We start from the raw sequence: 12,491 nt of genomic DNA, 5'->3' as shown, positions 1-12,491 counted from the left end.
TCCAAGTTAAAGAGAAAACAATAAAAGCTTCGAGAGAGAAACAACCACGGCTCTGTATTCAGGATTATACATGATTTGGTAGTGCCTACAGGGGATTGTGGGGCTTGGAATATAATATTCTGGAAGGCAAAAGATCTTGGTTTACAACTGAGAATCAACAACCCAACAAAACTGAGCATCATCTTTCAGAGAAAAAGATGAATTTTCAATGAAACAGGGGACATTGTTTTTTTTTCTTTTTATTGTATTTGTTTTTGTGCAAATGATTTTTTATACCCTAGCAAAATATTCTTGTTTACGACTAAATGTAATATCCCCATCCTACAAAAACATAGACCCTCATGAGAAATAAAGTGAAGGAAAGAGAAAAAATTAAAATGAAAGTGAAAAAATAATAATAGGGGCCGTAAGGGGGCACAGTGGACAGAACAATGGTCCTGGATTCAGGAGTACCCAAGTTCAAATTTGACCTCAGACACCCAACGATTATCCATCTGTGTGACGCCAGACAAGTCACCCCAACCCCATTGCCCTGCAAAAACAAAATAATAATAATAATAATAATAATAATAATAATAATAATAATAATAATAATAAAATGTTCTTCTCTCTGTATTCCAACACCACCGGCTCTGTCATGAGTGGATTACACTCTTTATGCTAAGTCCATTAAAAAATCTACTTCCCACATTTTTTCAATGTTGCGATTACTAATCACAAAACCCTCCATTCATACCATTCATACTTCCCCACTACCATACACTATTTTTATCTCTTTCCTTTCACTTCGTCCCTCTTTTTAAATGTGCTGTAGGGTACCTGAGTGGTGCAGCAGAATGATAGCCCCAACAACCACCTGGCTGTGTGGTCCCAGACAGGCCATCTAATCCCAGCCTCTCACAAGAAGTAAAAAAGAAAATGGGTTATATCTGACCATTCCCCATGCCATGGTCCACCCTCTCCTCCATCACTCACATCCCCTGCCCTTCCCCCTGTCACCATTCTCTCCTTCTTACACTAGATGTCTATACCCCATTGAGTGTGTGTGTGTGTGTGTGTGTGTGTGTGTGTGTGTGTGTGTGTATATATATATATATGTATATATATATATATATATATATATATATATATACACATATATATATATATATGCCCGTTTCTGCTCTGAGCCACCTCTGATGAGAGCAAAGATTCCCTCATTCCCCTCACCTTCCCCTCTTCCATATCATTGCAATAGCTCATTGTTATAACTAAAATCATATATGAAATATCTTTTTCTTTTGCTTACTCCCAGTACATTTCCTTTTTAGCCATTCCCTCCATTTTTACAATATGTTCTATCATAAAATTCAGTTCTTTCCTGTGCTACATTTATAAAAGCTCCTTATACTTGTTCTATTAAATGAGAAGTTTCTTATGACTATTATCAGTATCATTTTACTATGCAGGAATACATGCAGTTCATAATCATTAAGTCTCTCATATTTTACCCTTCTCCTCCTTTCTTTGCTTCAGCTGAGTCCTGTATTTGAAGATCAAACTTTGTATTCAGCTCTGGTCATTTTAAAAGGAACATTTGATATTCCCCTGCTTCATTGAAAGTCCATCTTTTTAGCTGGAAGTGGACATTCAGTTTTGCTAGGTAGTTGATTCTCAGTGGCATTCTGAGCTCTTTTCCCTTCCAGATAACTATATTCCAGGTCCTACAAGCCTTTGGTTTAGATTTTGCTAAGTCCTGGGTTATCTTAACTGTAACTAAACAATACTTGACTTGTGTCCTTCTGACTTCTTGTAATATTTTCTCTTTGACTTGTGAGCTCTGGAACTTGGCTATACTATTCCTGGGGGTTGTTTTTTTTTATATCTCTTTCAAGGGGAGAGCAATAGATTCTCTCAATTTCTATTTTGACCTCTGCCTCTTGGATATCTGGGCAATTTTCCTGTAGGATTTCTTTAAAAATAAGGTCAAGGCTCTTTTCCTCATCATGAATTTCATGTATTCCAATAAATTTTAAATGATCTTTCCTGAATCTGTTTTCCAGATTATTTCTTTCAGTAATATGTTACACATTTTCTTCTAATTTTTCATTTTTTTTTGGTGTTGAAGTATTGTATCTTGACTTCTTGTAATGTCAGCAGCTTCCTTTAGCTCCATTGTAGGTCTGAAGGATTTATTTTACTCAGAGAGCTTTATTATCTCTTTTTCAATCTGGCCAATTATGATTTTCAATGCATTCTTCTCCTCAATAAGTCTTTGAACTGTTTTATCCATTTGACCTATGCTAGTTTTTAACATGCTATTTTTCTCCAGTATTTTTTATCTCCTTGACTAAGCTGCTGACTTCTTTTTCATGTTTTTCCTGCATCTTTCTCATTTCTTTCCCCAATTTTACTTCTATCTCCCTTACTTGATTTAAAAAATCTTTTTTGAGCACTGTCACAGTCTGAGCCCAATTTCCATTTTTCTTGCAGTCTTTAGATGCAGGAGCTTGTAACTCCTCATCTTCATATTGAGTATTTTGATCCTTCTTGGGATCATAGACATTTTATTTATCAATAGTGTTTCTCTTTTTTCTCTGTTTACTCATTTCCCCAGCGTGTGCCTGGTTTTGGAGTGTTTTCTGAGCTTTTGAGTATTATTGGGACCCCCTCCCAGAAAAAGGGGACTTTCAAACTTCCCTGTTGAAATAACCAGAGCTGAACAGAAAGTTTGATCTCTAAGTACAGGATTCAGATTAAATTCTTTTGACTCAACTTTCTAAATAAGACATTTGAAAATGTCTCACTAGTCAGACTTAAAGTCTAGCTTAAGGAATTTGGCTATCCTTATGACCTCTGCCTGGAATTGGACAACTAAATAATTGCTATAATCATGTCAGATGATCTATATTTAAATATATTAATTTAAATCAAGTATAAAGTTTTATGCCATATTTTAATAGGCAGTCAGTCTAGTGTGTGGTTTTGGCATCTGGGTCAGTCACCTGTTGTTATAGTCTACCATAATTCTCCATGTATTGGAAACAACCTTTTACAAAAAAATTTGGGGTCTAAAATCTTGGAGAATCTTATGCAGTGGTTGTATATTTTTTCTTTCTTTTCCTGCTTTTTCACACTTGTTGACTTTGGGCTCATTGTTTCCCAATTGTTATTGGTATATTAGGTCACATTTTTGCCATGTTATGCCCAGAAATGGATCTGAAAATATTTTCATATCCTGTTGAATTCAATTTCTAAGTGATTCCAGTTTGTAAAAGTGAATGGGTAATTGGGCAGCTGATCATCCTCCATCAGAGAAAAATTCTGAGACTGGTTACAGGAGGAAGAAACCCTCCTAAAATAATGCTGGCAGAAGGAGGTCATGAGAGGCAAGGCAGCGTGTTTTTAGAGGGAGAAGTGAAGAGATGGATTGAAGAACAAAGAGCAAGAGGAATTCCTGTGTCCACAAAGATGGTACAGCGGGAGGCCAGAAGAATTGCTGATGAAAAAGCAGTGACTGATTTCCAAGGATGTCAAAATTGGTGCTTCATGTTCATGAAACAAAATAGACTAAGCATGTACAAAAAGAGCTAAAAGATATGAGCAGAATGTCCTTGAACTTCATGATGAATAAAACTTGAATTCAACAATTTTATAATACTTTTTTTTCAAATTTCTTATGCCAAAATTTATATATATCTTATACATGGTGAAATACCATATTTTTAAATATATGTTTTTTGGGGGACGCTAGATATCACAGTGAATAGAGCACCAGTCTTGGAGTCAGGAGAACCTGAGTTCAAATATCGCCTCAGACACTTAATCATTACCTATCTGTGTGACCTTGGGCAAGTCATTCAACCCCATTGCCTTGCAAAAAAAAAATATATATATATATATATATATATATTACATATATTGTTTATTTCAATTTTTGCATGGCAATAGGGTTAAGTGACTTGCTCAAGGTCACACAGCTAAGTATTAAGTATTTGAGGTCAAGTTTGAACTCAGGTTCTCCTGACTTCAGGGTCAGTACTTTATCCACTGTGTCATCTAACTGCTCCTATTTAAAAAATATTTTAAACAAAAATATGTTATTCAGCTAAGTATTTTTTATTAATTTTAAATATAAACAAATGAAAAGCTTCTTATTTTTACAATCACTTATTGAATGCTCTCTGTTCTAAAGTGATTCTCAAATGCATATGTTACAAGTTCAAAATTAATTCAGTAGATCTTAAATAATCACTTATATAGTGGAATTCTCATTTCTATGAAAGTTTATTTTGGTATGTAGAACAACATCTTCCAAATGGGGCTATGAATGACTAAAAGTAATAAAACAATATCAAAATAAAACTAGGTTAATTTTGATTTGTAACTGAATTTTCTGTCTAGATCAACTTGCAATGAAGAAATCAAAGAAGTTCCAAAATATGAATTTTAATCTGTTAAAATGAGATACTTTACTACAAAGGAAGATATCTACATGCACCCTGAGTATCCTTGCAAAGGCCTGGTCATTGACAGATTGCAGAGATACAGAAGGACATTAGATATCTCCTAAAAAAGAAGTAATGGATCAGATGTTTTATGTCAGTGTTTATTTTCTCCCTTTTGTGTTTATTTTTAAAGATTTTTTAATAAAAGGGGCCTGCTCACTTTTGATATATATAATGTTCCCCTTGTTTCTGTAAGGACATAATTCATCCTTATTGCCCTGTCTTACCCCCAAACTGGATCTTGTTTGTTACCCGATCATTCTTCCAGATAACTTTGTTCTCTAAAAGATACAATGTCTTCCTCTAATATGGCCTCTGTCCTTTTCCCATACATTTTTAGTTGATCTATAGTTGACACAATGAGTTCAGTTGTTATCAAAAGGGAAGATTAAGTTAAGCATAATAATTTATCATAACTATATTTCCTGGCAGAAGATTAATTCCTTTAGAGATAACTCAGTATTCAAATATCAGTTAACAAATTAGAAATTAAGAATCCAAGGCATCTCTTCCTATTTTAATTACAAATTTAGAAAGATGATACTATGATGCTGGAATTGTTTTTCCAGGAAGAGTAAACAAGAAATCTGATAATATTGTATAAGAATGGTTATCTTTGAAGAGCAGTTTTGGGGCAGAGATATTTATGCAACTATTCCTGGCTAGGTCACAAAGAAAATGTAAGATTTCCTTTTTCCTCTGTTGCTTAAAAGTCCAACTAATTCCCAGTTCAAATGTGTTATTATTATAACACCCTCCACCTTAAGATTTGGAGGTAAGATCTTGGAAAATAAAGATTCATAATGTCTAACATATATTTTCTGTAATTAATTTTAACCCTATGTTATTGAGGTCTTTTACAGTTTTAGAGTTAACAATATTTTATCAAGTACTGTGGCACAATAGAAATACAGTAGATCCATATACCATAATCTGTTTACCAGCTCACAAATTGATATATACTCTATTAGGTTCTATTTCTTTGCCACTGTCATAAATATATTAGAAAGAATCTTTTCCCTTTTTTCTCGTTGTCTTTGAGATATAAACTACAAAGCAGAGTAATTGCAATCATGCTACAATTTGTTCAGCATTCTCCCTCATTTTGGATAATTAATTAACTTGAATAATGTTCATTTTTCTTTGGGATAAAATTCATTTCTGTATAATGCAGATAAAAAAGACATAGTATGGTGAATGTATGACTACTAGGGATCAAAACTCTTCCATATTACATCTTTTTGGACTTAAAAGATAATGACTTTACTGGTTTCAGGTTATATTGTGTGCTTTACTGGCCATTGATTAGACATATTCCAACATTGTCTTTATTCCCTGATTATTCTAACAAAATACATAACAAATTCATGTAATTAAATAGTTTCTTTAGAGGTTTTTAGTGCATTTAGTTTGTTTAGAGTGTTAGAGGTTTATAAGCAACAGAAAATGAAGTGTGAAATCACAGTGGGAGAGGTAGCTCGGTGGCACCATGGATAGAGCACAGACCCTGGAGTCAGAAGGACCTGAGTGAATATTTGACTTCAGACACTTAATAATTGCCTAGCTATATAACCTTGGATAAGTGAATTAACCGTATAACCTTAATTAAATAAAAAAAGTAAAAAAAGACATAAATCACAATGGGAATTCAGGATGAACTTTATTTTAAGGGTAAAAAAAATCAGAGTCATCTCACCAATAGCGATTCTTGGCTTAGAGTTAACATGGTTTTTGATTAATTTCTGGAAAGAATAAGGAGGTAAGAGGAATTCAATGACAACCAGTCTAACTCTGAATTATGAGAAAAAGATGCAAAGGAACATCCTACAATTTTCCAAAAGGAGAGTAAAGCCCCAAGTTCTACAAAGTAACTAAAACATCTTTGTCCCCTTAAGTCAATATCTTGTGATGATTAATTATTAAGCTATGCAATTTTAAGAGAAAATAATACTTTTAACAGCACACCAGACAACTGCTAGATTAATTGAACTACAAAAAGTCATTTGTTAAGATAAAAATAAGCTAAATTTTCAGGCAAACTATTATAAATGTGTCTATAATTACACTGTTATCATACTATATGATTTTGAGCATATTTGCACATTCAGTCATTCTATTCTAACAAAGCTCCTGCTGGGAAAACCCAGACTCAGAGGCAAACTGCCAAGAGCAGTTTCTAAGTGATGGAGATATAACTTGAGTTCAGCTTTTCTAAATCCAAGTTCAGTCTTCTTAACACTATTAATGAGTCTTAGAATAATTTTTTTCATATCTTTATGTGTTTTCTTTCATATTACAAAGTTTGATTTCTTATGACTTTAAAAACAGCTTGACATAACTAGGGAACAGTGTAATATCAAATTATACTAGATTTTGGAATTCAATTAAAAGAATCTTAAACTTGGTCTTTTATATGTCCCTTCTATGTGACAGAGGTCAATTTAGCTTCAGTTTTCCCATTCTCACTCTTTGTAGATGACATGATGGTATACATAGAGATCTCAAGAAATCATCTAAAAAACTACTAGAAAATTATCAGCAATTTTTGCAAAGTCACAGGATATGAGATAAACCCTCATAAATCTTCAAAATTTCTATACATGACTAGCAAGATGCAGCAGAAAGTGCTAGAAAGAGAAATCTCATTCAAAGTAACTTCAGACAATACTTGGGAGTCTACCTGCCAAGGCAGTCTCTGAAGCTTTTTGAAAACAATTACAGTGCACATCTCACACAGTTAGATTTAAATAACTGGGCAAATATCAACTGCTCGTGGATAGGCTGAGCTGATATAATAAAAATGATGATTCTACCTAGATTAAACTACTTATTTAGTTCCCTACCAATCAAAATTCCAAAGAATAGCTTTAGGGAGTTAGAAAAAATTATAAAAAAATTCACAAGGAGAAATAAAAAAAGTAAACAATTTCCAGGAATTTAATGAAAAAAAGTGCAAAAGATGGTGGCTTAGCCCTACCAGAACCCAAAATAATATTTTAAAGCTTCAGTTATCACAACTGCCTGACATTGGCTAAAAAATAGAGTGCTGCATCAGTGGAACAGACTACAAATGAATTGAAACTGTATTTTAAGTGAGTATAGGATTAATGGACTCTCCAACACCTCGCCCAAGATGTGGAGGATTCTTGGTATTCTCACCTTTGTTATCAATGTAACTTACTGCTGGATTAGTTGGGGGGTGCAAGGATTGTGCACATAGCCATGGGTGCAGGTTCCATTTGAATCTGTTTGGTTATTGAATAAAAAGTCCTTGGAACATAGTGGAACTGGATTTTGGAATGAGAAGGAAGAACACGAATGGCCACTGGAAGAATCTGTGATGGGGAGATATGGCATTAACCAAACTGGGAAGAGACTTGACTTGGGACAAAATAGTTGCAGGTGGACTTTCTCTGCTAAGGTTGACAATATACAATTAGTGCCAGATTACAGTAGGTATCAGGCCCTTGGGATAGGACCTGTGTACAGTGTAATGATGGCCCCTGGGTTAGATATCATACTGGCAAAATGGATGAGAATCGTGGCCAATATATACTCAATGGAGTGGGAAGATGTAAATGTGACCTATCCATAGCAGAATGTAAAAAGTATAATCGGAACAATGGTCCCCTTATTACTCAGCTCCAAAGTTGGATATGGGTAAATGACAATAGATGGGAAAGGTTCTTTATTAGTTTTTGGAGTGTACGAAATAGAGGTGGAGAACCTTGCAATGAGAGATTTACATGGGAGGAAGGGGCACAATTGTGGAAATGCCAGTACAAAATGATGAGCAGATGAGGTTTAATGGAGGCCCTCTAGGGTATCAGTATATGCAGTATTACCCTGTAACAGAGTATAACCAGACCAGGATTTTCCAGAAAAAAGAACCTGGCCCTAAAAGGGCATTTTTGGGTATGTGGGAAAACAGCCTATACTCACCTCCCATTAAATTGGACAAGGATCTGCTATATGGGATTACTTAGACCTAACTTCTTTTACCTCCAAGATCAAATAGGAAGTTCTTTAGGTATTCAAATATATGATGACTTAGGAAACCAGAAACAGAATATAGATACTTCTCTAATGATGACTGGGGATGTTAATGGTTGGGGAATGCCTGGCCCCAACAAAGGATAATTAAGGAGTATGGTCCTGCTACGTGCACACAAGATGGGAGTTGGGGATACAGGACACTAATCTATATGTTAAATAAAATCATTAGACTACAGCTGTAGAGGAAATTATAACTAATCAAATGGCAAAGGTACTGGACTTATTGGAAGAGATCACCCATACTAGGAAACTGTACTACAATAAAGATTAGCGTTAGATTATCTGTTGTCTGAGGAAGGGGGTGTTTGTGGAAAATTGAATTTATCCACTTGCTGTATGAAAATTGATGACAATGGAAAACTGGTAAAGGAGATCACCACAGAAATTAGAAAAATAGCCCATGTCCCTGTCCAGACTTGGAACTCTCCCTTTAATACTTCATGGTGGGCGTGGTTCAGAGGAAGCTGGTGGCATCAATTAGTATGGTACAGACTTCTAGTATTAGGAGTCTTGATAATCCTCCCTACCTGTATAGCATGTATGATACGGTTGGTTACTAGTACAGTTGATAAAATCCTCCCACAAGTACTTTTGACTGAAGATCAAGCCAAATGCTGATGATAAGTAGAGAAGGTTGGACTCCTGTGGGCTGAGATAGTGGAGATGCAGAAATTGAACAACACTGTGAGGACTTAATTACAAAAATTCAAGCACAACAGGGGACAGAATGGGTGAAAAGTCAGCAGAGAATAATAATAAGAGGAGGGATTGTGAGGGGCAAAGTGCTGGCTTTTCAAAAACAGTGCTAAATTAATCTAAGCCATAGGCCTCAGGTTCTATTTCTAAAGAATCAGATGAGCGTGGGAACCTGAATCTCCAGCTAGAAAAGTCATGTCACCCTAACCTTATAAGATGTAAACAAAGACTAACTTTCCTGGGAATGCTCAGGTATACTCCCCATCTCTTCAAACGATCAAGTTTGACCAGTTGTTGTAAGGGTGGACAGAAAAGAGGAGGGCGAATGAGTTGTGGTTTTTGTGGGGTTTTTTAACCCTGCTTCAGCTTCTGTAATTCAGATTTTCCTGCTCTCTCTCTCTCATGAGAGTTAAGAACTTTCCCACTTCTTGCAAGAACTGAATTAAATTTTAATTCTTTGCTGCCACTTTGAGAGGACTGCAAGGAGTCATTTTGGGTTGGGTTTAAATTCCCCTCACTGAGAGAATAAATTTCTTTTTGAATTTGCCCAGTTGAAGACCTGAGAGAGTTATACTCATTTTGTATTTGTCAAATTGCTTTCTTTTTTCCCCCAAGGGTTTGTTTTTTTGTTGTAAAATGTTAATTTTCTCTTGAGGTTCTTTCCCCAATTTTTCCAATTGATTTTTAAACTCCTTCCTGATTTCTTCAAGACAGTCTTTCTGGGCTGGAGACCAATTCATATTCTCCTCAGCAGTGCTAGATCTCTCTTGGGTTAGGATCTGTCTCTTATTAGTATTTCTCCATGGAACCCCCCTTTTCTCTGGCCTTTTTTCATCTTGTGTTGGGGGTTGGGCAGCTGGCTCTAAGAGGTTGGCTTTTGAGGATCCTAGGGGCTTTGTTCACCTTGCTTAGAAATTCCAAGGGCCAGTCAGCATGGGTTGCTGGTTATTTTATCTAGAGTGAGGTTCTCAGCAGCAGGGTCTGAGTTGACCTTGAAAACTTGGCTGAGCTCTGAGGGATGGAGTTAATCTCTTTCTGTTCAGTGAATTCTGTTGCCCTGGGAGGTTGGGAGGTGGGTGGTTGTTTATGGTTTGTTCTGGGCAAAGGGCTCTGCTGAGATTATGGAACTCAGGTCCCTGGCCCAGTTGGTTGTTCTCTAGTCATGCTTACTCTATGCTGGAATTTAGCCTCTTGTAAATTTTCTCTCCCTGGCCAAAGACTCCACAGCCAGGATATTGCACCCACCACTCACCGAATTCCCCAGGGGTGAGGCTGACCCTCTGGCCTCCTCCAGCTGCCTTTCATAGCTCTTCTCCCCTGCTCTCTTCTCCTGGTTTACCCACAGTCCCCTGAGACAGACCATCTTTGCAGGTTATCTCTTCCTAGCTTCTCTTTCTGGGTTTTGTTGATCAAATTTCTATTAAGAGGATTCTCTCATGTTATTTCTGAGGGGAGAGTCCTATCACAGTGTTTATCTTCTCTTTGCCATCTTGGCAGGAAGTCTTCAACTATGTTTCTTATAAAAATACATTGTTGGATTCTATCTTCAAGAGCATTCTGCTTTCCATGTGAATTTTATGTGCTCATTTCTTTCATATTCAGAAACCATGATGACTATTTATCTAGATCTCTAGTATTTCCTTTTTATTTTCTTTAATTTCATTTAAAAAATATTTCTACATTCATTTGTGCAATACTTTGAATTACACATTTTTCTCCCTCTTTTCCCCTTATCTCTTCTCAAGATATCAAGTAATCTGCCACAGATTATACATATGCAATCAAGTTAAATATCTATCTATATTAGTCTTGTGAATCAAAGTATACAGGGAAAAAAGAGCAGAAAGGAAAAAAATTAAAATTAAAATAATACTAAAAAATTATATAGTGAAAATTACATGTTTTCATCTGCTTTCATACTCCATAGTTCTTTCTCTGCATATGGATCCCCTCTGCCTTTCCAATTTGAAGAAGGTCTCTACTCCACTATGGCATTAAAGATCCCCTTTCTGGACTAGGATCTGAGGATGGACAAAGCAACAGTGTCCTGTCCCACATATAATGGAAAGACCTCTGCACTCTCCCGATCTCCTTATATTCCCTGGACTGAGTATTCTGAGAGAAGTTGCTGATGGCTCTGCAGGTCTGCTTCAGGTTCCTGGGGGTCAAGTTTTTACCAAGGCTTCTGATGCACTGGGCTTCACTCACTCTGGTGCAACAGAGTTTTCCACTAAGCTTCCAAATTTTCCATGGCAATCTCTGAACTGAGATGTCTTAAAACTACTACTACTTCCATTGGAGCCAGGAGCCCTCAGGGACCCAGGTGCCCCATGGTTTGTTCCTGGATGGCTAGAGCTGATTTTCAGCCTGGGCTGCACTGTGACCCTTTCCAATTCGGTGTAAAAGGCCTTTTCTGCTGATCTTCCATGCTATCTTGGCCTGGAAAATTGTTTTACTCAGTCTTTCTGTAGGTTCTACTGCTGTAGAATTTGGTTGCAGTCATTATTTAAGGAATTTAAAGAGTCAGTTTGAATGGTTTGGGAGAGAGCTTCTGGGATTTCTTGCTTTCCCTTCATCATCTTGTCTCTGTCACCCCACTCATTTTCCTCTTGAAGGACTGGATTCATCTATTTCCCGGGTAAGATATTTTTGGTTGTAATTCCAACTCTTTTGCCTTCCAAAATATCATAATTCAAGTCCCCTAGTCATTTAATGTGATAGTTAATTCTGACTCTGGTATCATAATATTTAAATATTTTAAACTGGAATTTAAAATTGGAGATATACTTCAGACTACTTGATATGGTAAATTTTATAAAATTTAATTTACATTAAGTCATCTACATTTTATTAGAGGTGGGTTAGAATAAATTTACTGGTCAATCACAGGTTTTAACTCCACCACTGACTGGCACAATTGTTTTCACCTGACTGGTTTATATTTTAAACTATTTGTCCTTCCATAGGCATACTAATTATTTTCTATACTGTTGCTTTTATCATATTGGTGCACCAGCTTTATTTACATCTAACCATCTTCATTTTTTTAATTTTAGAAAGTTTTATTTATTTTGTTTTACAATTTCCCCCCATCTTGCTTCCCTCTCCCCACCCCCACAAAAGGCAGTTTGTTAGTCTTTATGTCATTCCCATAGTATGCATTGACCTAAGGTGGATGTGATGAGAAAGTAATCATATCCTTAAGGAAGAAACATATAGTATGAGATATAGCAGAATTACATAATAAGATAA

General features: G+C 35.9%; 1 pseudogene; it reads left to right on the top strand.

Annotated features, from left to right (window-relative positions):
- Positions 1-8,983: 8,983 nt before the first annotated feature.
- The window catches only part of LOC141519108 (elongation factor Tu, mitochondrial-like), a 61,923-nt pseudogene continuing 58,415 nt past the window's right edge, over positions 8,984-12,491 (top strand).

Source organism: Macrotis lagotis, chromosome 3 (genome assembly GCF_037893015.1).
Source record: "Macrotis lagotis isolate mMagLag1 chromosome 3, bilby.v1.9.chrom.fasta, whole genome shotgun sequence".
Classification (NCBI taxonomy): domain Eukaryota; kingdom Metazoa; phylum Chordata; class Mammalia; order Peramelemorphia; family Peramelidae; genus Macrotis; species Macrotis lagotis.
This window is presented reverse-complemented; position numbering and strand designations above follow the sequence as displayed.